Here is a 26435-nt window from a genome sequence, read left to right on the forward strand (position 1 = left end):
CTGAAAAGCAAATTATTTTTTTTTTACTGATTCCCAAAAAAAAGAAAAAATTTATTGTTCCTCTCTGCACTCGACCTACATCAGTAGTTCTTAATCAGTTAATCACTTTTGCCGCCGAAAGGCACAAAACCTTAACACAATTTGAATCAGCACTAATTGAGTCATCGCATGCGGTAGCTTCCTGGAAACTCAGAGATATAAAACCCTACTCAAATATATCAAAACGTAAACCATGCAAATTCCAAGAATGAAACAAACAGCAGCGCAATTAGCGCATTTAATTAGACACCAAACGAACGGCGCATCGCAAATTGTGCCAATATTTATTTGGTAGAAGCAATGAACTCAGAAGGTAATGAAATAAACAAAAAGATAAAAGAAAAAAGATAAGCGCCTTGATTTTCTTGGGATTTATTCAAAAGACTAACTTGCTAGTGACTAATGGTCGTATTTATTGATTTTATTTTCAGGTTCATTCTTTGATGAATTTTGTTCTTATTAAAAATTTGTAGTAGGTATATATAAAAAATACTCAATCTACTATTTAATCTTAATTTTTAAGTTCTAAAGTCTTCTTAAAAGCAAATAACTTCGTTTTTTTTCACTTCCCTTTTCAACTAATTCACCTGTCGCGGAAACCAACCGAAAAGGAAGTCTCAAATTGCAAGTGAAAGCTCCAAATTTTCTGCTGCTTTTCTTTTTTATATCAAACAGAGCGCTTGTGCATCTAAAAGCGCTTACTGCGGTAATAAATATCGATAATAAAAATAATTATTATTTGCTCATTTCTCTTATCATATTTCAAAAATTTTCACTGCTCGAGGCTCTACTAAACCCGACTCCTTCTTTTTTATATCTACGCGTGAACAAATCCGACTACCAAACAAACCCGAACCCGTTGTCAAATAAGATTTTGGACAAAAATAAATTATAATTAAATCGAGATCACACCGTTTTGTTGATATCCGACCCCCATAAATATGGAGCTACTTTGGATTTCGAAGAAAAAGGTAAGAAAAATATAGTTTAACCATTTAACAACTGCACCTGTCTCTGGAATACCCGGTACTCCACACTCATCGAATCTCATTTTTTAGACCCATTGTTGAATGAAGTTGACCAATTTTTTCAGAACTTATTCAGACTACTACTTTTACATTAACAGTTTGGTGGCATTTTATTCATCCAAACATATCAATTTGCAATTGCGGCACTTCTAATTAAGCTCCATACTACTTCAGAGTTTCACCAAGATTTATACCCAACAACACCATATAACATATCTGTGCAGTTCTCCTCATGATTTCGCACACATTTTAGGCAAACATTAACTCTTTGCAATATGACCTGTAAGTTCAATTGCAAAATAGTGTATTATATAAGCCCGAGAAGATTAGAAACTATTTAACCATGTACTTTTTTTCCAACGATTTCTATTCTTCTTGCATCTCGAATTAACTTGTGCGAGCAAAAACTCCAACTGCGGGAGCAAAACTTCGCTGCGGTAACTGTATGAAATTCTCGAAATGCTTGCGGATTAAAACTGCAAACACAATAGCCATCCCAGCAACAGACAGTTTTTTTTCTAATTAAACAGAGAAAAGGCACGCAAGCTTGTGTAAGGAGAGACGCTCTCACCACGCCGTTGACACTGCCTCAGCCACAACAACAAAGTTGCACATCCAGCGTGTTAGGGAAATTAAAATGGTTTAGTGCCCGTTTAAATAGAAGGCAAGAAAGTGGCAACAACAACAATAACAGTCAGCAGCTGCAAACCACAAGCGTTGCTTCTTAACTACCGCCAATGCACTTAGATTATAATTAATTGGAGAAATTGGGTTCAGCATTCCGCAAAGGAAAAGTAGAAAAATAGCGAAAGGTGTTCTTTAGACCATTTAGAGAAGTCAACAGCGATATCGTACTGAATCCAAACTGGCGCTAAAGTACTTAAGCTTAAGGAGACTTTTGCCACATGTTCATTGTTGGGATTAGAACTTATTTGAGCGTGGCAAATTTACTATTCCTTTCCCAAAATTGCCAAAACTGGCGCCAAAATACTTAAGCTTAAGGAGACTTTTGCCACATGTTCATTGTTGGGATTAGAACTTATTTGAGCGTGGCAAATTTACTATTCCTTTCCCAAAATTGGCAAACTAAGTGGCCACCTTTTATCGTTGATTGTCGTAAAGCAAATACGTTCCACCTTTCTCTAAAGTGCTGTGAAATGGAAATTCGCTGAGTTGGGAAAAATTAACATTCTCAATTCTTTTTTTTTATTTTTATGTTGAGTAATAGAAGTAAACCACAAAAGGCAACAAAATAGCACTAAGATTTTAATTTCCTTTATTTAACTGGAGTTTCACATGATTTGCGCTTGAGTCTTACTGAAATTAGGAGTAATAATATAGTTAACCTAACTTAGAAAATATTTTTTTTAATGTATCTCAGACTGTATCTGGAAAGTTGCTGATAAAGTTGTTACTCAATAATGGATATGTTTTAAAACGATGTTATTATTTAGATAATAAGAATTTAATACTCTTTGGTATCAAACCATGTACTAATATTCAGCTATCTGTCACCTATAGGCTCGTGGATTACATGACGTCCGCTTCCCATTCCAAATAATCGCACAAAAGGTCAAAAGATCTGATCTGAAGTAAATCCGGAGATCCAAGCCTCCTCCTTTTGAGTTTTTGTCTCAAAAACAAAAGATTCTGAATTACAACTTGACCATCGTGGTCAGTGGTAGTTTAAATAGTCTTTAACAGTTAAGGTACCCTGTAATATAAGTTTACACTTTGATCAAATTAGATATATATTATATGTTTAAAATACTTTAGATGAATGCGCTTTCAATGAGCTCGCGGTAAAATCTTTCTTATGTAATTGGCTGGTATACCTTCGAATGGCCAAAGACGTTTTAAGTAAAGCTCTTTTATGACAAGCAATAAGTAGGAGATTTTTCAAAGGCTGCCCGGGATTGACTACAATCGTTTTTATTATTCTGAAATTCGTTTATCCGAGACTGGATGCTTCAGCATATAAATATCATTGGCCACTTTGCTTAGTTCGTGTTATCCAGACTGATTTATTGATAGAGTTCTTCAATGTTATTTTAATTTCTTTTATGATAAAATTAGATACATATAATGTGTAGCAATCAGAAAAGAAAGGTCCACGATTTTTAAACGTTTTTCCAGTGGAAGTTTTATACGGTAATTTGCTCAAGTATATTTAACATAAATGTTCAAAAAAATATTTAGTTTGACGATTAAATAGTTTAACAGTTATCGCTCTAGAAAACTCTATACTTATAAAAGAAAAGCCTTCGTTTTTGAAATAATTCGCACCAGAAGTACATAGCTGAAGTGTTTCCAGTATATATTGTTTCCCGATAAGTTATTGTGTCCGGAGATAACTACTTGACTAGGTTGCAGGTTGTACTATAATCTTCAGGAATTCTGTCAATATTATTCCCGCAAAAATAAACTTTTCAAACTTTTACTTAGATAGAGATCTATAAAGCACTATTCTAACCATATCTACATACACTTTTTTCATTAAGAAATTCGCGATCGCTTACTGTAAGATTTCGAATTAATTTCACTTTGAGTTGATTAACGGCATTCATTACAGTTTTGAAAACGAAACATTCAACCTGCATTTAAGTGGTTAAATATGTATGAGCTTGAAAATCACATAAATTCTCAGATCTCAGCCAACACAAGTGCGCTGGCCGAAGTATGTTTTAAATGTGCTAGTGTATGTGTGTGCAGCTCTTACGCCCATAACATACAATGCAGCACCCAGCCGATTGCGTAGGTTGCGTTCGCTGGTCTTTCTGTAGTAAAATGAAATTCTCATGTTGAGCACCGACATAAACAAGCTCTTGAGGTGGGAGGAATACTAGAGGGGTAGATAAAGAGAGCGGGGTAAATTGTTGCACGCGTTTTGCATTTCACGCAGATATGGGTCTGAATGCAGCAGAAACCAGTTGGTCTATTGTTGTGTCGGTGGCTCTGATGCGGGTGATAGTGGAGGTGATGGTTATTGCTATATAATACCAGATATCAGGTTGCGTGTTGTTTCTGATAGACATGCAATTACATTTGATAAACAATAAAAATACAAACAAAGCATTCATTTGAAAGCTGAAGAGCAACAATAGCAAGTCTTCGCACTACATGCATACATATTTAGTTATATGTATATACTTATTTGAGTACGCGTATGTATTACATACTTGTACCCCTAAAATACAACTTTTCAAATGTATTTTACGAAAGACTTAATGTGAATGGTTAATATTTGGAAGAACCTAAAAATTCGCCTAAATTGATGCTTTAACAAACTAATATGATTAGTTTTGTTATCATCACAAATTTGTAACACTAATTCCAAATCCTTCTCAATTTGGACGTTCTAACGGATTGGAGGCCTATCTTTGCCTCTCTTACTACTAACTGGCCTCATTTTCAGAGCTGAAAAGTTTAATCCACTCAGAAGACATGTCTAAACTATCGTAGGTGAAGATGAGTTCTTTCGAATTATAATTATTATATTTTTGAATTATATATTAAATATTACTATTTCAATTATCGGCACCTCTTATAATTTTTTAATCAAATTGTGCTGCATATTTCATTCGTACGCGCACATAGCCGCTCATAAATTCATTACAGCAAATCTTATAAAATTTAATTTTATCAAAAGAGGACCCCAATTGTCAATATTCTTTTCAGCTTAAAGTAACAGAAAAATTCTGCTCGTACTTTTACATAAATCAGTTTTTATAATAATTATAAATAATAGGCATTTTTGTTGGAAAACTTCCCGGCGAACTTCAATAGATTTGATGTCTGACTTCAGTGATTATTCAGTATGTCGAAGTGACTCCATTAGAGTTTCTTCTCTTCTTGTACAAAGACTTACAGGAAAGTCTACGTTGTATGACGAATGCTATTGAAAGGTTAATATTTCCAGAAAAGCTGGTTTCATCTCATTTTTGACAACCCCAAAACTTTTTTAATGAAGAAAATAATTTATATAGCCGGAGGTAGTCAATATATGAACAAAAAATCTCAGCTGGACTTTCAGTAAGCTCAATGTGAGTACCGGAACATTCATTATTGTTCTCCACAAGAAAAAAGTCAGTCCAATCATTATAGAAGCTAAAAAGGGTAGGGAGCGGAAAGCAAAAATAGTATTTCTAAGGATTTCTGTGACAAGAACGTTTTATCAGATTGGAAAAATCTTTGAAATTATCTATGTTAATGAAAATAATTGAAATCAGTACTAAAGAAACGGTTCTAAAATATTCGAATGGAAAAATTGGAAAGCTTATCTTTCACTCCAGACCTTATTTAGATTCGCAGGACGTTAAAAGCTTGTTTTTACAGCGTGAAATATAATTAACTCAGGATATATCATACAACAAAGCCTGAGCGGTGTACTAACAACACAGAATTAAATCCCAATGTAGAAATTTTACAATACGGATACCAAAAATATACATTTATAAAACAAAGAGGTTGTGTTGGGGTTGTGAGCAAAAAATTTAGTTGAATAGCGCTTATCTTAAGTCGCAGAATTTTCAGATACAACCCAAAAATCTTCCATATTATTATCTGATACTACCCTGTAACCAACTAACAAACTGGGCTTCGCATTTAGAAACAAGCAGGTCTAAAAAACTGCACGTAGAGCGCATTGAAAGTGGGTCTCTTAGAAAAACTTAAAACTCGGTTTCCATGTAAGTACGAGTATCTTCTAAATTAAAATTTGAAAAGTGGAAAATATTTTCCTTTAAGTACTACGTAACTATTTTTTTTAAGCTTTTGTGTACGTAAAATTGTTGTTACAGCAACAGGCTGTCAGCTTAAAGCTAGAACTGAGTTTCTTTCTCTGTCTTCCCTTCTTATACTCAATCAGAGGTGTTGTAGAATCTGATAGCTGTCGGAATTAGAATTGAAACCGATAAAAAAATGTATTGTATATATAATGATTTCTGACCTTACACCTGACTTTAGGTCGTTCAGGTTGGTAAAAATTTGTAATACTTTAATAAAATTAAATTGACAAGTTTTCTCAAAAATTATGTAGTTTATCGTTGAACATGAATAAATTGGTCTAGACTTTAGTCTTAACCTTATATAGTGTAATAAATACAGATATTATTGGTTTGACGAAACTGAAATTATATCGGTTATCAGAAACAAAGCAAGAGAATAGTCGCTGACAGATTTGAAATGTAAGTTAGGAAACTAATTTATATTATTGTTACGATATAATGCCTCTTCATTTCTATAGGGTGAAAACTTAAGATAAAACATAAAATGTCATAATTATTGAGTTTTGGAAAGGAAGCCAGATATTTTAAGATGATCTGATTCGAATATTGGTTTTGCGTATGTTATGTTGTTGTTGTTGCTGTTTAGTTTTCGTAAAAAAACTGCCGTCACTTGACACTTTCGGCTCATTTGTACAAGCCAATACAAACACACAATTCAAAGGAGATGCAGCATGCACGTGCAACTTGTGGTATGAAGAACTTAAAAAATTTAAAAAATATAAACTTTTAAGAAAAGTTGATTGCTTGATTAATGATTGCCATAAAATGAGGTTGCACCAAACGCAAATAAACTGCTGGCCGTTGTATGAGTGAGCTGTACACCAACCGCTGTGGCAGAGTGTCTGAAACAGTTAGAGCTAACAGAAAACACAACAATTTGCAATCACCCTTCAACGTCAAGTGGCGACTGCAATTACCACAGTACGGTTGCAAGAGTTGCTGTAGCACCACCGTTTACTGTTGCACTGATGCCGCGCGGCAGCAGCACTTGTTTGTTGGTGCAACAACGGCGGTCGTTTTGCCAATCACACCAATTCGGTTGACAGGCGCACTTCATGTATTGTTTTGGTTCATTTATTTATATGATTTGATTTAGTTTTTAGCTATCTTATTTACAAGTAAAAATGTTATATTAGGGTAGTCCAAAGAGACAAATTTTATCAGAATACACAATTTAGTTTTACAATAGTTTTGAAAAGATTTAACTTAAAGCTATTACTCATAAAAATCATATAATCTGTTCGGACCTTGATTCGAACAAAATCAGGAGCAGAAAACAGTTTTCGGATAAAATTTACTTGAAAATTCCGTTAATTTTCGCAAATCCACTAAATCGTTGATCTCTCATCATAATTGTTATTTTTCCAGTTTACCCATTACTCCAATAGTTACTCTATTACTCAGTTTATTGTTGCTCTCTTGTTACACGTTCGCTGTCCAGGGTTGCACGCAGCAGTTTTACCTTTCACAATGACTATTGATTTGTTTTTACCATCTATGTCAATTCAGCTACGTTCATTCATTTTTCCATTCGAAAATTTTCGGTTTTTGTTCCTTTTTCCTTCAAACGTTTTTTTATTGAATTTATGGCAAATGTCAAGCCACTGACACGATGACGCCACTGTCCTTCTTTGAATGCGCGCAAAGCACTCTTTCTACGATTTAAGACTCCAAAGCTTATACAAATAAAACACACATACACACATATATAGGAGGTTTGTTTGAAATATTCATGTGCGTATATGAGTGCAATAGGTTGTTGTGAAGTGTCGATTGTGGCGCGTATTCGCTTGTAATGCGCGTTAATTGTTGCAATGGCGACAGCAGCTCGGCCAACTCGTCAAAGTCACAAAACACACAAATTCATATACATACATACACGCAGCGGCCCAAAAATGCATTGCCGATTGAGTGGCACTTCTAATACGCCGCTGTTCACATTTTGAGTGAATACCATGGAGGCACGCTGCAATGCAATGCACAAAGAACTAAAATAAGCGATGAGCACGCTCATGAATTGGTTGCTTAAGAAAAACGATGAGATGTTCAAGTGTGTAAAATTTGTTTATCGTTTATACTTAAGTGTGAATTTCCTGTTTATCTTTGGTGCGGTAAATGCATTTTGACTATTTTTAATTCGAATTATTTAATTAAATGGGTCGTTGCCCAAAGAAGCAAATACAATTAAAATAATAAAAAATGTTAACTTCGGTTGCACCGAAGCTATAACAACCTTCACAAATACAAGGTCCTTACAAGAACTTGATTTCGTTTGTTTAAGCTATATGGCAGCAATATGATATAGTGATCTGATCTCAACAATTTCTTCTGAAACTATACGGATGCCTTAAAAAATAACTCATGTTTAATTTCGTGTGCAATATTTTAGAACGATATCTCATAAATTGAGAGATAAGTTCTTATACATATATAAAAAAGACAAGTATGGCTAAATCGACTCAACTCGTCACGCGGATTTTTTATATGTATGTATACTACTAGAGTTCGACGTTTCCTTTTTTTTTAGGTTTTACATTGTCGTGGCAAATTGAGTACACCCTGTTCTTACACATATTTTCTCTTTTAGATGACAAACGAGCAGGGAAGCAATAATGAATCAACCTTCCTTGGTATCGATATTCATCGATTTTTTTTTATGTTGTGTGTAAAAGTATGAATAAGTAAAGATTTGTAGGTAGAAAATCAGAATCTGCTGATTTTGGTATCTCGAATATTTTGTGTTTATTGAATACAATAACTTTTGTTTACTGAAAGAAGATTTAAAACCTGTTAAGTATAAATCTTTCGTTACTCTGTCGAAAACTCGTTTCCATGCTGAGATCCTCGCTAATAAAATGGGATTAATCGGGTGTTTTACAAAATGATTATATGCCTATTCCAAAGTAGTAGCGTTGTGGTTGAAGATAATACCTCAACAGTCAAGTGTTCGTTATCCATCATGCACTTCCGTGCAAAGACGTAGAAGGGTGACCCCACCTTAGAGAATTAGTAAAACAAAGCCACTGCACTTCTAGACGAACTATTACCGAGAGAGAGAATGAAGTACATCAATCAGCAAATATAGTTATATGAGATATGTGCTTATTTTTGGAATTCAAGGAATCAGAGATACGTATTTTATTGTGCCAAGTAATATCCAGATTGCAGTAAAGAGCGACTTGTTTGCTAAAAAATGCATATATTGAATCTCATTAACACAGTTTGAAAATCCCAGAACATAGCCTATTCAAATTGGCAATCATCATCATTTTTACAGATTTTAAAACGCATTTAAGCAGCCGGGAAGAACATAGTACGTATTTTCGGCAATTTTTTAATAATCTTATTGAAGCTTTAGTCATTATATTAATTGAACTAAATCGCTAAATATAATAATTATATCATGGACTTTTTTCGATAAACAAAATTTGATCATTATCTTGACAATTATATATTAATATGTTTCTATTCTCTAATAAAGCATTAAAGTAATAAAACGAATTAAAAATTTTTCTATAAACTAGGCGTTTTTTATATTATCTACCATGATTTATTTATAAAATCAATTAAATCAAAGTAGATATTTATGCAAAATATATGTGTTTTTTTTTCTTTGATTCTGATACACTGCCTGCCTTCTTAACAATTTTCTATTTAGTTTTATTGCATTGGTGCGATCAGCGAAGGTGCGGTAGCGCTCTAATGGCGCACTGTTGATGCTTAACAAAATACGATATAGTGGTACATAGTTAGTAGGACTTACTTAGGTTACGAATATAAATATCATACGAGTATAATTTATATCAAAATTAGGTAAGTATAGATAATTTTGTATATCAGAGATCTGTAAGGTTTAAAGTTGTTACTTCTATTAGTGCAATATATTAAAATCATAAAATCTGGTAAGGGACTTCGATAAAATCATTTTAAGATGCGCTTAAATGTAGGCAACAATTTCTACAATTATTAGAAGTAACTTTTATTTGAGCTATACTAACTCATGTTGACATAGAAAAAGTACTACAACGCCTATAAAGTAGCAGTTTCAACTCAACATTACCTAAACAAACTTGAAATCCATAAAAATAAAGTCAAAATTAACTTAATTTTTGGCTTTTATTAGATGATGCGACGTTATCATCGGTTGATAATGCAAAATATTTCATAAAATCCATTATAAACCAAATATAACGCAAAATTCCTTTAAAAGAAATTTAACGGATATTTTGCTCATAAGTGAGACTTTCAGTAAAAAAATTTCGATTTCATATTACTTGAGCAAGAAAATCCATTTATTGTTCAGTTCCTTTTTCTTTTTTACAATTTTGTATTAAAATTAAATACCCGCGTCCTCTGGCGAATTCTATTCTTATTATATTTAGATCTGTTGAGCATTTCTCGAGCTAAGTCTGAAAACGATTCTACTTATAATCTCTTACTGATCTGATACTAACATCTATACCAAAAATACGAAAAAGACACTAAACACGTTTCTTTCTTAAGTCTTCAGTTGGTTATATCAAAAGAAAACTGTGTACGCAACACGACCAGAAAGTCGCATAACTCCTTGGTACATAATTCAATCCACGCCCATCAGTATGTAACCGCCCAAATGTCGATTTGCAAATCAATAAGATATGTATCTCCAATGACATCGTTAAATTGGCAGATTTGTTAGATGAAATTGTCCAGTGACGGCCATCAATAGCCGCTTAATTGCTTCTCTTTGCTGTCCTCTCAGCGATTCTGCCGCTGATAAGATAAATATCCTCCAAATTTATGTAAATGTATGTGTGTGTGAAATTTATATGCTTATAAGCCTCTGAACTCCGTGCGACCTGCATTCTAATTGCCTCATTGTATCATTGTATTTGCAGCGGCCGCAATTTATTGCAAGTGACTTGATTTAATTTCTACGCTTCAATCGTTGCTGTAACAATCGGCGCAAGTTGTGGCTCGCATTTCGCGGCGGGAAACAAAAGAAAAAGGAAGTTCATCACTCTGCTGCGAGCCACTTGGGGCAGCGTCATCTAATTAATACACAACGGGGCGTCCGTGTTACGACGGCTGTGCCACTTCTGCTTCGCTAACTTAGCAAATTTGTTGGCGCTACTTACAAGCCCAATTCCATACTTATGCACCCATTTTTGCGACACTTTCCGCCATTAATCCATACATACATATCGATTGGTGTACCCAGTTTCGGCTTTGCATTTGTAGTTTGCCAAATGGGTTTTGCTGGCTTGTGAAGAGTCTTTCGAGAATTTGTTGCTTTGCCTACATTCACTTTGGGTACTTTTAGCTAAGCCTTGCTTGCTTCGTTTGTGGACTTCTTTTGTGGTGCCGCCACTTTGCGACATTTGCCTGTCGATGCGCTTTAATGGCTTGGCAAACGGCTCACAGTGAGCGGCTTGTTGCGGTTGTGAGGTAACGCCCTTTTTCCAGCTTCTTGACATTTTAAATGTTGTGACGATATCTTAAGTGCTGACCCTGTTGTGGCCAACGACAATATGTGATATCTGCTATTGCTTTATTCGCTGTAAAATCGATAGCGCGAAGGTCACAGCGGCTAAATGTAGCTACGTGCTAGCGAAAAACCAATACAAATCACAATCAAGCACTCGTTGAGAGCAATAATTCAAAAATATTATATATGATAGACAAATTTTGACTTTAACGAAATTATATGCAAATATTTCATAAGAGCTTTTAATAATATATTCATACTGGCACTTTATATATCTAATACCTAATATTTTCCTGAACAACAATTGATGTAAATGCAAAAAAATATATAAATGAAAGTAATAAGGGATTTATATATATTTACAAGTATACTGAGATATTTTATTTCTGGCATTATTTTCACTTATTTTGCACTGAGATAACAACCACCGCTTGAGGTAGTTTTTCTATCCTAAAACTAATCAGCGTTAATGTTGTTGTTTTTTTCTCTATATTACATGGTTCGCTAATAGTTTTTAGATATTTAGTAATTGCTGAAAATCCCACAACTATGGTACAGCTTAGTGACGATGCCAGCAGTTGCTTGATAAATGTTGTATGAACTTTTAGTTTGGAAGACCTTTTGACAACCCTAACGCTGTACTATTCATTAAGCTTGCAAAATGCAACAGCTGCAACAGAATTTAACAATGTATGCATATGTGTGTGTTCTTCCAGTTTCATTACTTAAGTGTTAAGTGTGTAAGTGTAGTTTCAGCAAGTATATATATTATATATAAATATATATATCTATGCATAAATTAAGATTTGTATATAAGTTCATAATTTCGGAAACTTTTTGAAGTACAATTATTTGTTGATTATTTGTGTTGGATCTGCCTTTCCTACTTATTTCAAGTTATATTAAAACTGTTAGTTGAATTTTTCATGTTTCATATCAGTATATAGTATATATATTTTCAGTTCCGATGTCATATTCATTATATTATTTTAAATGTATGGGAGCAGCATAAACTTTGTAAATATTTTCCTGTTAATTGCCACACAGTTCGCATACCCTCTCCACGATTTGACCACGACCGTTTTCGAATGACGTTATCGTAACTGATTATAGCTGTCATCGATTCACGAACCGTTACTCTTCTGCGAATCGAACAAATTATACCAGATGCTCAAAAAAACGGGCAGCACTTGTGGTGCTATGATTCTTTCTTGGTGGAGAAATTCTTTTTTTCGCGTTAAAAAATTAATTCTTGTTTTGTATAAATTTTTATAATTGATTGTCAGTATTATTTTTTAAAAACTACCAAAATAAAGAAATTTGTGTTTTCATTTGTCATTTGAGTAATTTGCAATAGTATACCTTGGTGGCATTGAAGATTGCGGCTATACCACTTTGTTGAGTTATCCGCATACTCTCTTGCACGAATTCAACTCTATAACTATGTTGTTGTTTTACGTGTAATATTTTTGATATGCGAGCAGAAGCGAGCAGAGAAATGACGAGTCGAAGACAACTTATGAAACTTGAGATCGCTTATTCCGTAGCGTGTTGCAAACTAGTCACAATCAATACTGATTTTTGTATCCCTTGGAAGTGTGCTTATGAGACGAATAATAATGATGCGGTATGAAGAGCCAAAAAATCTATATGAAGTTGAATGTGCAGAGTGAGTCAAACGATGGCTTAAGTGCAGCAGTTTGCGATTCGGCGCTCTTGCGATCTCTCTTTTCAACCCAGCAACTATCGTTTACGTTTCTAATGAACTAAAGGACTAGATTCGAATATAAATGAGCCCAGATATTATATAATCAATGCTTGTATCTTTTTGGTCTTTGAAATAATACAAAAAACTATTTACAGTTATTAATGTATCTTGTTACAAATAGAAAAAACTGCAGCAATTTATTCACAGCTCAACACCTGTTTACTAATTCTACAGCAAAATGAAAAAATCGTCCAAGCGCAAAACAACCATCCACTCAATAGTCACCTTACTGCAGTCAACAAACCACACTTACACATATATGAGTATTCTACGCTTGGTGCCACACAATTCTGTTTGGTGGCAACTTTAATTAAATTGCAAATATGAGCAAACGAGAAGTGGCACCTGCACCGCCTGCCACTCAAAGCCGCAGAAGTTAGATCGCAAACACACACATACATGCACAAGAGAGTACACAAAGAGGCTGTCTATGCGTTGATGAGACTTTCCACGCACTTTTTCTTTTTTGGTTGTGGCTGCGACTGTCGGATATCTCCGCTGTTTGGCAAGCAGCGCGTTACAAATGCCACGCTAATGACGTTAGTAACATGTCTATGTAAATGTGAGCGTACGCCGCGCTAAGACGGAAGAACCGCCGGTTGTCTGTTGACAGTATGTGGCAATATTCAGTCAAGTCGACGCAAATGTGGCAGGCCGCCGTTCAGGTGGTACATGTGACTCATGTAGCATGTTGTTCTGTGACTTTGCATGCACAGCTTGTATGCGTTGCTCTAACTGATTGTGCCACATTAAAGTTCTAATCTTCAATTTGCATTTTAAATAGCTATAAATGCTGTGCGGCAAGTATGCTCACAATGCCGCTGCTAACTAAGAAAAGTGGCAAGAAAGCAATCTCCACTAGTAGTTACCAAGCGCATCCTGACAGGCAAGCAGGTATACTTGAGCGCACATTTCGTTGCATAAATCTCTATGTTGCTTTATGTGTCCAGTTGAGTGCGTGTTTGTGTGTATAAGCAGTCAGTGCCAAGCAAGAGGAAGTTTTTAATAGAGCTGATTAAGGAAGCAGCCAGCAGCCATTGGCCATTCAATGTTGATGGCGCGAGCAGCGGGTGTCATGTAGAACATAAATCAAGTTGCTGAGCAGCAGCGAGCACATTTAAATTTATACATACAAAGGCATTCAGCTTAATATGCAGATGTTAAGTCTAAGAAGGCGTTGGAACACATGTGCAAGCGACAATGTTGTTGAGGGTAACACTTGCTAGCTGCGCCGTTGGGTGTCGAAAAGCATGTAAAAAATGTTGCCTTGTACTTTGCTCGTTTTGGCTTTATCTATTTTTAAGTTTTTTACATACTGATTTGTTCGGAATATTCGGAATATTCGGAAAATTCCTCAAGCTTTATTATTTGCAATAGACACTAAATTAGAGTCTTGAAAAATTTTATAGATACTTTTGACTTTTCTTATTAATTTTCCTTAAATATTTGGTTTAACTTGACTGTTTTGCTAATAACCGCAACATATTATAACATATTTCTCTCCCTTCCTAAGCGTCTTTTCGGCAACGGATTGAATGATGAATGTAAAATGTTTCCCGAACTGTCTGCTACCTCCACTACTTTCTTCTGCTACCTCCAGAAGTTTTTATATTGTCCGATCTCGATAACCATATTAGTGAATACGCTGACGTCGGTTAAGTCATTATTCGGTCCAGTATATGCCAAAAGGTTTCAGAACGAATTATAAACAAAAAGTTTGTCAATAAAGTTTATGAATTTGTTAAAGCGATAAGACCGCGATTTATTTTTAAAAACTCCAAAAGAGCCCTCGCAAGGCTGGTTTGAAGAAAATTGTAATTAGTTGTTCCTAGAAATTTAACTTTTATAAAATGAACATACTCCTATTTACATTAAAACGCTACATACAAACATTAAGATGGCTGTAAAATAGTTGGCGCACAGCAATTCAAGCTGCCATCGGAAATCCATTCTGACTCTTGATACACAATTGCTATCATGCTGTGGAAGCAACACAATCAGGCGGGCCATAATAATAATGGATGCGATTTTACACCTTTAATTATATGGTTTGATTATCATCCATTCCCTTCGTAACGAAATTGGCAGTGAATTATATTCAGCCGATAGAAGGAAGCAACTCCAGCCGCCTGCCAGTCACGGCCACTGATGTGTTTATTATGAGCGGACGTGGTTGAGGCTTTAATACACTCTTGTTTCTGCTTCTGGCGGCAAATAATAAAAATCACCAAATTGCCGATATGTCGACTCGCCAAGTACGGTTTGCGGCTTATCTACAAGCCCTTAAATCCAGCGACGAAATTTTGAATTGTAATTTGCTTATTTAAGCAGCTTTAGATGTTGAATGTGCCCTTTGGTTTTAGCGCGCTTTATAATTGTTTCATAGTTTAAGGTTTGGTATTTAAGTATAGAACGCTTGTGATCATATATAATACTTTTTATTATCAAGTGGCTTCGGGGAAATTTGCTTAAGAGTTGGTTAATTAAAAAGTACTTACCATCAACAAATAGAGTAGAAGAACAACTTTTAAACACAAGTTAATGATAAATTTTGAATAACAAGCCCTAAACACCACCTTTCTGTCAACTTTACTCGATTTAAACACCCCACTGAGATATTCTGTAAAAACATGTATCCTTGACTTAAATTTTAATCTAACGCTTTAAGCTTCTTCCATAAAAATGGTGTTAACGAAAATTTACTTTTAACCATCTGAAAACACGACCTTTTGACATATTAGTATTTAATGCTTTTTTAGAACAAATCCTGACAGTTCAACATCGTCAATTCATAGTAAAATGTCAAATCTAGTTCAATGTTTTTTAAACACTATCAATGCAGTGGTTTTCAGAATGCTTTTCAAAATCAGAAGGCTTAAAGTAGACTTTGTCGTCAAACTTGAGTTCAACGTCATTCCAGACGTCGGGTAATTAAATTACCATAAGCAATAAAAGAAGTAATCAAACAAAAGTGCATATTAAAATCACTAACAGCACTTTGAATGCTGAAGTGCCCCTCTTCCACGCATATCTTTATATGATGAATGAGCCCATTATTGCGTTTATAAATTCCACCATCCATCGAAAGGCGGTGTAATTAAATTCGCATTTGCTGCGAGGTTGACGCTGCGTCAGTGGTATTGGCAGTGCAAGTAGCCAGGCAGGCCCCCTAAGCGTTTACGTTACTTTGTACTTTGTATGCAACTTGATTGTGGCATGTCACTTTTTCACTTTTATTGCAGTATTCACATATCACCCCTGACAGGCCCAAACGTTGTCTATCATCTTTTTTTAGGAAGAATTCCATAAAACTCTTTCCATGCAATAAAATAATTTAGCTGTAGTGAAAAGGATGGTGCTTAGAGCACTTTTTTGCAATGGTAAATTTTCCTTCGCTTACATAACCAGTAAAGATTACTGAAGGGAACTACTACATGGGATTAGTAATAACTTTTAAGTATGACTTTTTTGTATTAGAGAATATGTACAATGTAGCCACAATACCTTACTTAGAAGTTTTAAAAACAGATATACATAGTGTTTTCTCCTCCATACTTTTCTCATAGTTTCGACTTCATCCAAAATGTATGCTATAATTTTAAGATCTATAAACTGAAACTCGTGGTTGCCTACAATTCGGCGCTTACTGAAATAAATATTCTACTCATCCTTAGCAAGGGTACTCACTATATTTAGCTAGCTATACTTTCTTCTACTGTGTACAACTAAGACAAAATTTAAAATACAAATTTGTGCCTCTCAATGAATAGTATTTTGTTCCTATCATCTTATACTCTCTCTATATCGCAGATTATAATACTTTCAGGGTTTACTAAAAATAAGGGACTATAACATAAAAGATATCAACGTAATATTCGAGTATATTAGTCACAAAACTTTCCTTAATTTTTTTAGATATATCTACATAACTAGACGGTCTAAGAAATTCTGCTCTAAAATCGATTGAGATTTTCATATCCAACCTAAAAGTAACAAAAACGTATCTAATGCTTTTCTCTAGAGAGGCCATTGCCTTAGATACTAGACAGCTCTTTTCTTTATCTTGTTACAACTAACTAAACGTCCACTGACTTTATTTTAGAATCTTCAGACAAGTACCTACGCAAGTGTGTGTGTGTGTATATACAGAAATTTATGTTTAAATGAATTGCAATAATAATTTATAATTCTTTCTTGTCGCTGTAACTGCCACTACAAAAGCGCAAGTCTCCAATGCCTTTGATGACTTCATTCCGTGAAGCTTTCGGGCGCTCATACTTACCCGCCCATCAACTGCAGTAGCATCGGCAACAACTATGATGAATTGCTGTTCACCTCCTTCAGGCGCAAAGAGCGCAAGTCTTGCTTGCCGCTCGCCAATGTAAAATTATATGCAATTGTAACAATGAGGATGAAAGAGTAATGTAGTTTACAGTTGCGGAATTGGACTGAAGCCACTTCGGCTTGGAATTGCGTCGTTGAATGGCTCAACTTTTCTTGTGTTTTTAGTAAAATTTTAAAATTCTAACGCTTTCAAGCCTTTCTTTGTTTGTTTGCTTCTTTGTTTGGCGTTCTTAACGTTATTTAACAATTGCATTCACCCGTTTATTCTAGTTCAGTACAGTAATAAATGGGAAGAAAGTAGTTATTTTCTACTAATTTTTACAGCTACAGCATTTTTCACTCAACACTGATCGGCAAAAAGCTTCAGCATGCATTCACTAGAAGCACTTTACTTCCATATGGCGTCCAATAATTACCTTTTTTTTGCTGCTTTTATGTTGATTTTTCCTTGGCTTGCCTTTAAATCGGGCAATAGCTGATGCTAACTTGTATATTATCATTTATATATGATACTTGTTATATTAGGCAGTTTTTAAACATTGTAAAATAACATTTTATTGGTAATCAAAATTAGATATACTTTTTGTAGTATATCATATATTAGTGATTTCCGATATTAGAGCCAACAAAAGCACGATAAAGAAGCGAATTGCGCCTTTATTAGACTCTCAAAGAATTCGTTGATTCACTCAATATTATCTCTTACATATAAATATTTACCATGAACTCAGTAATTACAGTATCGACACATTATATCTACAACCGATAATAAAAGATTTATCTGATCAAGCTGAATATACTTTTTGAAGCTGGCATCTCTTCGGAATTTCTGGCACACTTCGGAACCTGGAACGAACGCCATTATGTAAACATGGCAACAGTGTTAAAGGACTTGGTATTCTACTGATTGCCAATGGATTTCTTTCTAAATTTCCTTACAGCTTTTGGAACATAGTTACAGTTAAAAATAGTCCAGACAAGTTCCAATTAACTATACTATACCGATTAACTACACGGTTCTGTAAATCGGAAAACTCTTTGACCAAAAAATTAGCACATCTGTAAGCCTAAAGTTTTAGTCCAGATCCGTTTCAGCATCATTTGAGAAAAAGTTTTTAGCGTTATTGATGGAGGATATCAGCTCACTCATACTCACTAAATAAAAATTTCGACAAGAAACCACTAATCCATCTAATTCATTAAACCATCAATTGAAAAAGAGTTTGCACTTATATATATCCAGCTTTCTCGTAATTAGGTACGAATTTTATAAAATATTACTCCCTGTTACCTTTGAAATACTCATAATTTATACATGTTATATTAGGATATTTGAATTGAAGCGAAACTATTGAAATAATGCAAAAAGCGAAAGTTCATAGAGGGAGCTTTTTGGACTTACCGAATACCTAAAATTTTATAAGAAATTTTGTGAAGTATGAAACGAACTTTGAAATTTTATACTATCTGCAGAGGATTAAAGAAGTTTCAAAAAACGTTTTTTATAAATTTCTGCAATCGGACTTTAAGGCTGCCGTATCGAACACACCAAATATTTCATAGCATAACGGAAGTATACATAGTATAATATACAAAATAAATTAATAATATTATTTGTAGTTTTTTTTTTTGTTCTTCTAAAAGCCATTTATAAACAGTTCTGACTCAAACATACATATTTGTTCTTTTTGACTGTTGTTTAAATTTAATGGGATAACTATCAAAACAAAAAAAAATTATATATCTTGTTTCTTGTAGTAACGAGCATTCCACACCTTTGAAATGTTAATTTTTTTTCGCTAATTCGAGTTTATTGACATACATACGTACACATATGATACACATGCATATTTTATATGCACAAAAATTGCTGACAAGCAGCAAATATGAAAAATGTGTGTCACCAGAAATATTTTTATAAAATACGCAATATATAGGTATATGTAAACATATATTTTTTCAATCGCCACCAAAATCACTTACCACAATATACATGTGATTTTTTACCTCAAGCTGCGTTGCCAATCGTTGACATAATTAATTTCTGGTAAATTGATATCTAAGTTTTTTCATTTATTTCTCAAATTATTTATATGAAGACATATGCATTTATGTAGACACTTTTTCAGGGGCGTCTACGCTTGTCTTATTAATGTCAGCTGTTTCGTTTCTATGCTAAATGTTTGTGTACAACAACAAATGCCAAATGAACAATGAAAAGGCGTTGCAATAACTGGATTTATTGATTTGCATGATATCCAGCAGAAACGAAAGAAATTTATTATTTCTTTATTTGTGAATAAAAAAATTTTGTGGTTTTTTTTTTGTTTTCTCACAAATGCATAATTCAACTATTGACTTGCTTTATAAGCAGCCACTGTAATATTTGATAAACAGAGCTACTTATAATAAAGATTAGCTCGTTAAATGTTATTGTTAGTAATTGTGTACCTTAGTTTTATTCCTTTCAATTGCAAATATTGCTATTGACTTTTTTGTTGTGTTTTAATCATATAATTAGTGTCATAATTATAAATTAGTTGTTGTAAATTAAGTGTCAGTTATAAGAAGACACTTCGACAGAGCAACGTATATATAATATTTGAATAACTAAGTGCGATAATTTCTATTAAAATATTTATTTATGCATTACTTTTTCGTTTTTGTTTTATAACCGGAATATTAGGTTGCTAGGCGGTTATTACCAAGCGTATGGAATGTCTTTTGTTTTTTAGGGTTATGTAATGATTTTAGTGAAAAAAGTATTTTCTGTAACTTATTATAACACAAAGATATTATATAATATATACGAGCAGCTATCGCGCCAACTTTCAAAGTAAACACAAATGTTTGACATAAATGTTTAGTATAGTTTTTCACGTCGCCGAACAAATTTTCATCTACCGAAGTATAGTTTAAAAATAATGGAAACTTTGCGGCAAACCTTTATTATCATTTTGGCCCTGAAACATCTTCTACGCAGAGACACATAACTGACTTGATGATATAAAATGTTATATTTGATGTAAAAACAACACAGATAAGACTCTGAGGGCCTCCCTGCATCCTTAAAAATAGCTAAAATGTTGATTTATAATTTTATAAAGCTGAAGATGGAGCTTAAGATATTCTCAATGGTGGGCCGTAGAGGCAAATGATTCCCGAGTTTTTGACTTTCCGCGTTAATACGAATCGATTTATTGCCAAGTGTTCCCAATACGATGCTGCAACAGGTCATGAGGGGTGCAACTTATTAAGACGGCTTTTGGTTACTAAATTATAATTACAAAAAAATAGGTCTTACAACTGCTCTTCTAATATATGTGATTAGAACATATTTCGTTAGATTACTTCAAGTAAATTTTCTTTTCTGTATTTCATACCAACTAATAGTGAAAATATTGTACTTTTTTTTACGAAGTCCGTCATAGATAAGGAATGTCCGAAATTTTCGAGACTATCGCCATCCAGCGAAAGTAATCATCTCTAAAACTTTGTAATTAACAATTTCGTAAGCGATCAACTCCACATACCGGAATATTTTTCAGTTCAACTCTGGTAATTAAAACTCTATTATAAGAATTTTCAATAATTTTTTTTTACGAATTTCTTCCCTTTTGAAAAACTAAAACTTATACCATATCATAAAAAGCCACGACTTATAAGTTATTTGCATTCGTCGGCATATAACACGGACTATAAAATTCTGCCTTGCCGCCAATAAATATAATGTTTAGGCCTTTTATAGCCTCTTGACTTAGTTAAGTGAGCTGATGATTAAACAAACATATTTATGTAGTCATATATATGTTACTTTCGTACGCAAACATATTTACATGCACGTTTATGCGAATTGTAATAAATTTCGTCAGAGGATTATAATTTGCAGGCGTAAGCCAATATAGATATGTGGGTATGTATAAAAGTTGATGGAAGCTACATAAAAAACTTTAGACGAAGCACATAGGACCAGAGGAATATTATAATCTTTATTACAAAAAAATAAACATAACTAAACCACTGTCTTTTTTTATTGATCCAAGCTTTATAAAAACTACGCTTAGAAAGAGGTATTATATGCACAAATACGTACATATAAATGTATACATATGTATACTCAAACAGTTTTAACAAATTTTACACACCGAAGCTATACCTACACGAGTATTTTTACCCCATAAAAGTACACTGCGTTGGATTAAACATTACGACTGACTTCAAAAATAGGAAAGATTATAAGTCGGCTAAGCATTCGGGTATAACAAGAAAAATTATTAGTTAGCCTTGCTTAGAGATAATTGCGCCGTAAAAATGGCTTGATAGTTTCGCTTGACGACTATTGGCTGACGACATTTGTTGTAGGCCGTTACTTCACCGGCTGATGATCATTAATTTAAAGTGTGGCTTTCATGTTGAAAGTATAGGAAAAATCAATCTTCTAGTGCAATAGACAATTGAGGATTGAATAGTCGGGGTGATAAGCCATGTAAGGTCCTTCAGAAGCGAAACTTTTCGGGTTTTAAAGATCGTTAGATGGTTCCAGATGGCAAATACTTGTATTTGCATTGGTTCCACAATTATGTTCTGTAAATATTTTAACGACTTAAAAAAATCTTCTAGTTCTTCTTCCCTATTTATATGTCAGTACTGGAAAATTTTTAAAATTGCCTTTCGTTTTATTTGGACTATTTTTGAATACAACATCAAACAAGTTGACGCACCCCGCATACCACCATTGATTGAGTATCCTGTGCTGTCATGCTCCAGGACCCTGTTTTCGGTTTCAGATAACTAGAGATATTGGAGCTTCCTGCCGCTCAAAATTCTTTACTCGGTCTGCGATGATTAAGCGACTTATAAGATTGATATTCAGGGGTGTGCCTTTTTCGAAATAGTATGAGTTATGTGTGTTAAATAATTAAATTATTTTCTGGTAAGAGGAGTAATTTCGTAAGATCTAATTTAATTCAACATTTGGTTACTAGTAATGGATTTTCTATATTCAAACCCATCTCTCAAAGAAAAGAGTTAGTGACTTTGAGTTGATCAGTCCCAGCTCGTTAAACAGCTTTATGTACGTTGTAAACCTTTCTAAGTATGTTTGGAAAAAAAAACCAAGTTCAATCCTTGACTGGATAATATCAGGCATGATTTGATGATCTCTATTGAGTATATGCCAATGGATCATCGAAACTATTTTCAATTGAGGGAGAGAGAAATATAATAAATACTCAGAGGGCCCTCCATGTGCTCACTGTTTTTCTGAAAACATCAAAAGAGTCCTTACTCTTCTTTGCTTAGTCTGAAATTAAGATTCAAAGTGGCATTATCGTGACAGAATTTTCGCAGAGTTACGTTAATTTAGTTTAGTTATAATAAAAACTATTCTGATCAGATTTAGTTGACTTAGCGCTAAAATTATCAAAACCAATAAATGACTAGTTATGCGTTTTTCAAATGATTTATCGCTGCTTGCCTTGGCTTGACTTGCAAAACTATGCGCTGATTTACTTACATCATTGAGTGCAGGTATGCAAAATGCGCTTGACACTAATTAGTGCATATTTTAATGACAAAAGCAAAAACAAATAAACAAACAGCTCATTAGTGCAACACAAACAGCTGAGTTCAAAGTGATTTCAATTTGGAAAATATTCATGTTTGAGTTGTCACCTGTCAGTTTGAGCAGCGAGTGTCAGAGCAGCAGTAGCGGCAGTTGTCGCACTGGGCATTTGTTCCACTTGTGTCATGCAACAAAATGGACTAACTTTTTTGAAATATTTGTGTTTACTTACAGAAAAACATATGTTTATATACATATTACACGTTACTATGTATTTGTCTTCACTGCGGCGCATACATACATACATAATGGTTTACATCCTAAAGTCAGCGCGTCTGGCATTGGCGAGGAAATATGGCACTGTTGCAAGTCTGTTAGTAAATTAATGAAATATTAAATTGTGAGAACACATACTACACTCGCAATGCTAAAAAATTTCGTACAAAATGCAAACTTTTAGTTAACAGAATTATTCAAACTATTTACCCATAAGTACATTTTTATTAGGTGTTTTGGACTTTTCGTTTCTTTTAGTGTCTGCGGCGGCATTCCGGCACGTAATGTGCACATAAATTATAGTAAAAGTATGACAGTCATCATGATAAATTGCTAACACGAAGATAATGCGTTCAAACGTGCAGTTACATATGTAGCGTTAGAAGCGCTTTTGTGCATGCGTCTGTGTGCATGTGTGTGTATTAGATAAATATGTAATAGCAGCCACGAGTTTTTATGCATAGATAACGGCAAATTTGAGTGATTGAATACATTTTGTGCATAACAGTAGATAACAAATTGCTGGTAATGTGTGTTAAATGAAAATTTATAATATGATCACTTTATATATTTGATGGGAAAACTGAAAAGTGAGTTGAAAGCTAATTACAGACTAAACAGTTTCAATTATAGCAAAATGGCAATATAATTTTTTTTAATGTTATTCATAAATATAAATATAATAGAGTATATAGATTCGAACCTATTTAAAAAATTTATCACAAATGCTGCACGTCCAATAATTTCCTGCTTAACAAACTATTCTCAAAAGCCCATATGTGTGAAGGTGATTAGCGCCAAACGCAAAAAAAATTAAAAAAGGATAAAAGCACAGCAAAAATGGACAAGCATAAACAAATGCGGAAGTTGGCCAGAATTTTTGTCGTTTGCTTAAAAGCAAAAAAACTTACATGACTCTACTTGCCACTAGAACTTAGAACACATCCGCAGAAGACCATGCTGCCAGCAACGTCGCTTATATGTTGTACTAAAACATGCAATGCGGCAAGACATAACAAACGGATTTTTGCTAATTGCACTTAGTGACTCGAGAAATGTGCAGGTGTTGTGTTCAAGGCGTTGTTTGGTATTTCTGCAAAGACAAGTTTTTTAAGTGTTTTAACAGAAGCGATTAAGGATCTTTAGGCAAATAGGCAGGCTATGAGGAATTTCGGCGAAAGAAAATACTCGCATATTGTATAATAAAGAAGAAATAGCTTACCGAGATTGAGATATGACGTTCGGTTAAAAAAAGCTAATTTAAACCTATGAGGATTTTGCAGATATTATTAGATCGTTCAAACAAGCGGAACGGACCTTTATTTATTTTGGACCCACAGCTCAGAGGGATGATCAAACAACAGTATGACTGTGTAAACACAGCACATAATATTCTAAATATTAAGTTTAAGAAATTACAATCAATTTCGTTCTTAACAACGATCTATTGGTGTACACTCAAAAACACAAATACAGCAAGCCCATATACATATAATAATTCCAGCTCTGTAGGTGACTGCAGAGCTGCTTCAAACGACAAATCGTTGGCTTGACAAATCGCACAAACTAACTCAGAAAAATATAAGAATGCTGCAAAGCCAACTTACTCGCAGAAGATCAAAGTACATTTTCGCGAATTGCAGAGGACACGAGCGCTTCCATCGCCCGCCAGCTATGCTATCGTCGGCACACGAACCGCAGCAGATGCGCTTGGCTCTTAAGCAAGTTGTTCAGCAACTACCAGTCAATTTATTTTTTACTTCATTCTTTGGGAATACAGCATTTTTTCCCCACTTTTTCATCTATTTGTAATTTTCCTTGAGTACGAGTACTGCTTTTTCGTTTGAAATGAATAATTTATGAATGAAATGCGCATTGCACCGAAAATATGCGGCTGCTGACGACTGCACAGCTCGCAAATAACCACAGATATCAATATTGTGCAACCGAAGGTATTTGAAGGCTTCTCAATATTTTTTACTTCTAATTTTATTGGTTTTCAAGCATTCAAAGCAATTGCTAATTGTTGTTGTATTGGCGATGGTAAAGCGCTTGGTGGTGAATGCTTCTTGTTCGCAGCATAGCTTGTTGTCATCAAGTATTGCCACACAGTGACAAATTTCGGACAATACTCGTATGCCCATTGTGTGTTTGCTTTCGTGCGAGTGAAATCGGTATGTGTGTGTATGTTGCAAGATAGGCTTAAGTGATATTCTCATGTTGTTATTGCGCGATTTGTGCATGGAAATTGCGCAATACCGTTGACATTTGGCATTCAGCGTAAATTCGTGGGATGAATAAGTAAAGAGGGTTCACTAGAAGACATGCTCAAGTATACAAGTCAATACAGTCGTTGGTTATAATATTAGATTTGCAAATTGAAATTAGTTTAAATTGCACTGAATTTTAGTTAAATTAACTTTCAGTTTTTCGATTTTTTGTTCATTTATAAATAAAGATACTAGACGAAGGGCAACTGCTATTGAATAATATGTGTTAAATTCTTTTAGGATTGTGCTCGTATGATAAAAAAAAGTTCGTACGGGGTAAAAATCTTAAATAATACCTGGAAACAGAACGGAGTTCTATAGATGTGAATTGATAGTCCAAAAGGTCTAATCGAACTGAAGACTGATTTTTGAAGCCTTTGCTCATTTAAAGCATTATTATTTAGCTTAAAATAATTTCCTCAATATATTGCTTACCGCGAAGATGCTATTTAAGGGCAATTTTACATTCAAGATCATAATGAACGCTTTAACGAACAACAATATTATCTATGGTCAGCCACTTGAGCTCTTATATTATATGTTAGGCATAGTTCGAATGATGAGGTATGTTCAATAACTTATTGTTATTATGAAGATAATTTCCACTCTCGTAGAAACCGTTGCCCCTACTGGCAAAAATTGCAACAGTTAGATTTTTACAAGGTTCTCTTGAAACGAATTTTCGACCAGCAAAATAGTTTTCCATAGACATTAACAGGGAGTAATCACTTGATACCAGTTCCAGACTATAATTTGGGTATATACGAACCAAAGCTGGATGCTTCTTGAAAATAGATTCTCATAAATTGTTGATAAAGCAGGGCTATATCAAGAGTGTGGTCATAGAGGAACTGCATAGCTCCCACCAAACACAAAGAAAAACTTTTTTGACC

At 34.1% G+C, this 26435-nt stretch overlaps 1 protein-coding gene across 2 annotated transcripts in view; it reads right to left on the reverse strand.

The window, feature by feature from the left end:
- Positions 1–26435, reverse strand: part of LOC106624824 (cadherin-99C-like) — a 388115-nt gene that overhangs the window by 219789 nt on the left and 141891 nt on the right. The gene's annotated exons all lie outside the window — the stretch shown is intronic.

This window comes from Bactrocera oleae, chromosome 2 (assembly GCF_042242935.1).
Source record: "Bactrocera oleae isolate idBacOlea1 chromosome 2, idBacOlea1, whole genome shotgun sequence".
In the NCBI taxonomy this organism is placed as follows: Eukaryota; Metazoa; Arthropoda; class Insecta; order Diptera; family Tephritidae; genus Bactrocera; species Bactrocera oleae.